The sequence below is a fragment of the Pungitius pungitius genome, chromosome 7, assembly GCF_949316345.1.
Source record: "Pungitius pungitius chromosome 7, fPunPun2.1, whole genome shotgun sequence".
Lineage (NCBI taxonomy): Eukaryota > Metazoa > Chordata > Actinopteri > Perciformes > Gasterosteidae > Pungitius > Pungitius pungitius.
Window position 1 is genome coordinate 21,626,609 of NC_084906.1, and position 5,000 is coordinate 21,631,608.

General features: G+C 40.9%; 1 long non-coding RNA gene across 2 annotated transcripts in view; it reads left to right on the forward strand.

Moving 5' to 3' along the window:
* Positions 1 to 4,248: 4,248 nt before the first annotated feature.
* The window catches only part of LOC134132207 (uncharacterized), a 3,618-nt gene continuing 2,866 nt past the window's right edge, over positions 4,249 to 5,000 (forward strand). The window contains exons 1-2 of one of the 2 annotated variants that reach the window (XR_009956730.1): positions 4,249 to 4,364; positions 4,620 to 4,671. This is a non-coding gene — a long non-coding RNA (uncharacterized LOC134132207). Of the gene's footprint in view, positions 4,672 to 5,000 lie in introns of both variants that reach the window. The other variant, XR_009956729.1, reaches the window with a different exon arrangement.

The window sequence follows — 5,000 nt, forward strand, 5'->3', positions numbered from 1 at the left end:
AAATGCCATTGAATGTTTTTGAGTCTCGCCTTGACTGTTGTTCCGTGTGCGGGAAGGATCAAACGTTCTTAAAAAGAAAAAAGGAGCACTTCTTGATCAGACCTGTGAGTTCGCAGAGAGCAAATCCAGTCTCCGTCACCATCTCAGGTCCAAAAGAAAAAGGCCCTCAAATTTAGCAACAACCAATGTCGTTGTCTACCGGGGAATTCTTCTGCTGACTTTATCAAGTGGAGCAAAAACAACAAGAAATACGTGTCCTTTCGTCACCAGGCAACCGAGCAACATAGTGGGTGATAACCAGTTGTTTCAAAAGTATTCACATTCATTACTCAAGTAGAAGTATAGATACTTCTGTTGAAGTATCAACTCAAGCTTTTAACTTAAGTAAAAATACTGATTGTGTAGGTGTAAGGGGAAATAATTCCATCAAGTACAAAGTCTTAATGTGTAATCTCGCTCACAGAACATGTCAGTCCATTACAATAGACAATAATAATTCAGATCATGTGAACCTGCTGTTCGGATGATATAAACATGGTGATGTTCAGAGAGGCAATGCTAAAACATAGGGACACATGCTCAAACAAATAAAACGCCCCTGGATACTTCCGGTTAAGTTAACCATCATGTGTTGATGATGTCACAGAGGTGCGCGGTTTTGTGAAATAATAAAGATGGACGGATACAGCGCCAATGACTAATATTAGTACTACGTGTTTTACTTGGACAATTAAATGTCAGTGGACACTCACAAATACTACAGCCCCCATCACGATTACAATTGTTCACTCCTCAGTGCGCGGTTTCGCCCACCAGCGGAACCCCTCCGCCCCTAAACCCGGCCGGTCCGCCCGCAACTTTCAACGTGCTTATTAACTGACGGACCTTCTTGCGGTCCGCGAAAAAGGTTATTAATAGTATATAATATATAATAATATAAGTTGACGCTTTGTTGCGTAAAATAAAGACCAAACGAAAAGAATAAAATGATCTTCTGTCATTCACGTAAGAAAATAAACTCACGTGTCTGCAGCTCAATAACAACACCGAAGGAACAACGTCTCGACCCCGGTTTAAGTCTCCAGCAGACGAGGAGTAGCCTCGTTAGCAGTTTAGCTAGCTAGCATTTATCGCTCTCCCATGTTTGAAATATCTAACCGTCCTGCCTCCACATACGGTTATGTCCCAGGTGTGGTCTTGAAAAGCGAGTTCCATTTTTATGTATGCATCAATGCATTCCAACTAATGAGGCTTGCTAGCTACCCTTAGTTAACGGTTCACAGACTGCTGTCAGTGAGAAATATTTCCACTCTCCTATAGGGTTGGGTACCGAGAACCGGTACTAATATAGCACCGGTTCCTACGCGGTACCTACCGTACTGAAATGCAACGCAGATTTCGGTGCTTAGTTTCGGTTCCTGAGCCGATTGAAAAAATTTATTTACACACTCTGATGACACCGTCCTCTCAGCAGCAAACGATAGCCTACCGTGTGGCAAGCTAGCCATCACCCTTCTATTCTATTTATTTAAGTCAGTATTTCCCTCCCTCTTTCAGCACGCGGCACTATCGCCCAGACGGATGCAGGCACACTATTGCGCGCACACACAGACACGTGCGCATACACAGGAGAGCTGCGCTCTCCAGCGGACACAGAGCGTGAGTCCGCAACTACCGCACCCCTCCCGTCGGACAGCCCCCCACTGAAGTATTAAACAGAGGGTGTAACGACGTTCCTTCGGTGCTGTTCGCCATTAAGCCAAGTGCGTAACAATGCATTCTTTAGGAAATATTGAGAAAATACCAATCTAACCCCCCCAATATACATGGTTACGCCCTTGAATGGGGCCTAAATATTATGTGAATTTCCTACCCTGCTATGGCATGACATATTATGCAGCACGATAAAGTGTCATTAATGTCTACATTGAATCAACGGTGCTAGAATATTTGGTGTTTGGTTGTCCTCCCCCAAAGCCCATATATATGGATAACTTGCCAACGATATAAACTATTTGACAAAAGTATATAGATAACACTGCAATAAGTAAGACAAATCTTTCGATATGAGACAGGCTGTCTCAGTTGAGTTGGGGTCTGATAGGCGCAGATACGAAGACAATTGGTTGAAGTTGTCAACATCAAAGGGGGCTGACTTTGGCAGTCTAGAAAGCTTTTGGAATACACCCTGAAACCAGAGATGGGGATGGTGAGAAGAAATTCAGTCTGAAGAAGAGTAAATGGGATTGGGTCAAGGGTGTATGTGGTGAGGCAGTTAGAGTACATACTGAAACCTCTTGTGAAGCAACATAAGGCCTCCTGATGGTATCAGCCCCAGGGTGCTGAAGACCTGCGCCATCCAGCTGTCTAAAGCCCACCAACATCTCCTTATTCTGAACCTAAAGCAGCAGGCAGTCCCGATGCTGTAGGAGACACCGTGGCCTCAATGACCACTGACTAGTTGCCCTCACATCCCATGTGATGAAGGTGCTGGAGAGGCTGCTCTTGACCCACCTTCAAGCCCAGATAAAATCATCACCGGGCCCTCTGCAATTTGCATTGCCTTATGTGGGAGTGGATGACGCCATCATCTACCTGCTGCCACGAGCCCAGTCGCACCTGGATGGTGGCTCTATCCCTTTCTTTGACTTCTCCAATCAGTGATTCTGGCGCTTCACAGTTCTGTGTACCTTGTACACAACTCACTTCAGTTAGGGCAGCTCCGACCGCTGGGCGCTACATGACTTGTAAAAATAAATGCTGCAGCCTGCCGAAGAGCAACGTCAGTTTTTACGGCATAATGCCGGTATGAACAGTGCGTGAGTTACCGTAAAACCTTGATTAAAGACCACATAGAAGACTGTAAAAATTGTCAGCCCCTCCCCACTCTTTATTCTTAAACCGGAAATATGATCATTAGCGCCTAAAACGTTTTGTGTATTCTTGTGTGAGTACTACACTTTTAAATGCTATTTCCCATTCTAAATTCATAATTTATGTCTGCACATAAATACTTGTTCTGAATACAAGGGCTTGTAAATGTGGTAGTTGTAGTTTTTATTCTTAAAATATCAATGTTTGTCTACATTTTTAATTGTTCAAAAATGCTTCCAGTTTTATTAGAAATTAAATAAAATACATATTAAAATGTATACTTAATTCTAGTTGAGTAATAACGTCTCAACTTCACCAGGTATTTTATGTAATCCTTCGGTTTTAGTAATTACTATTACCCTTCTACGTTATTAACAAGGCCCAGCAGAACAGGCTGAGCCCCAATGCTCCCTCAAGCTAATGGTGACTGAAGGAGTGGGGGGATGGGCGAGGGTACGGTGGGGACAGTCAATGTCAGGTTTTGTGTTAAGAACCTTAAGTTTCGTTTTTTTACACAAAACCGAACTGTTACCATCCACGCGGGGTCCTCGGTCTGGCCACGCCCCCACCAAGCACCTGCTACCGTCCATTTCCCTCAGACTGCCAAGCAGCAGACAACGTGACAGTGCTGGCTGCAGAAGCTGGATAGAAATGGTGAGTTTTTAATTATTGGACTAGCTTCTAATGTAAAACAGTGCTTTTTACGTTTACTTTGATACTATTAATATATGTACTGCCATATAAAATGAGCTGTTGCAATGTGCTAAACTCAACTTAGATGGGAAGCTAATGTTAGCTAACAATAAGCAAGCATGTGCAACTAGCACCACAAATAGTGCTGTTAAGTTTACTTTGATACTATTTTCATATGTACTGCCATATAAAATGAGCTGTTGCAATGTGTTAAACTCAACTTAAATGGACAGCTAATGTTAGCTAACAATAAGCAAGCATGTGCAAGCAGCAGCATGTGCACGCGTTGTGAAATAGAATGCTGGACAGCTAATTAGTTATTTATTATATACTATATAAATATATTCATGTTTTATCAATATCTTTTCACACAGAATGTGAATATTATGCTCAACAAAGGGAGTGTAATACTTAATCTGCGTTAAGACCTGGATTATAACTAATTTCCCTTTAACCATTTTAAGTATCCTTACGGTGGCTTTTGGGCCTATAACACTTAATAAGCAGTTTTCCATTTGCCCAAAGAGTGATTGTAATATCTACCCATGTATAAATAGGCATTTTAATTCAGATTGTCATAGGTATTGAGATAGATAATATAATGTTTGTCGTTAAGAACAGAAGTAGATGTTACTATAATGCATTCCATAACAGATAAACTTAATGCATTTCAGTAAAAATAAAAAAAAAGAGTACTGTAATGAGTTGGATGTATAGCTTTGGCTGAATGTGTCCCTTGTGCTTTTAGGAGGATGGAGCATGTTTGCCATCCAGTAGTGACAGCTCGAAGTGCACAGGTGAGAGAGGGGAGACACAAGGAGATGATTGTACATTGGTGTTTGTAGAAAGTCAAAGGAATATTACACTAAACTAGGGTTCTATAGATCTTTTTTTTAATCCCAAATTGATCATGATGTTAAGGTTTAGGTCATATAACAAGTATATGGGGATTTCAAATGCAAAATACATACATTCTTTTTTAATGTCTCATTTTGAAGTTATTTGTTCATCATACACCATAATAACATTTCCATCCGCTTACATATTTGCAGATGCTGATTTCGGAGAAATGAAGGAGCCTTTGACCGTGAACATACTAACCAGGTAGGCTATGTCATCTTAAGGTTCTTAAATGGCTGTTAACCTGCTTGACTGTGCACATAGAAAAGAAATGTCACAATGAATACAATGCTAGAGTAATTAATTTTTACAGGTAGTTTATAAAATATATTTGACTTCAATTTTACCATAGTGTTTCCCACCAATTTAGATTCTATTAAATACAATATTCACTGGGTTGATAGCAGATCAAGCAGTAATAGACGAGTTAGGTACTTAATATTTAAGCAATAAGGTACGAAACACTAAGAAAGTACTGCCTCAAGTACCTTATTGCCTTTATAACGCGGTTACCAGCGAAATTATAAATGGTA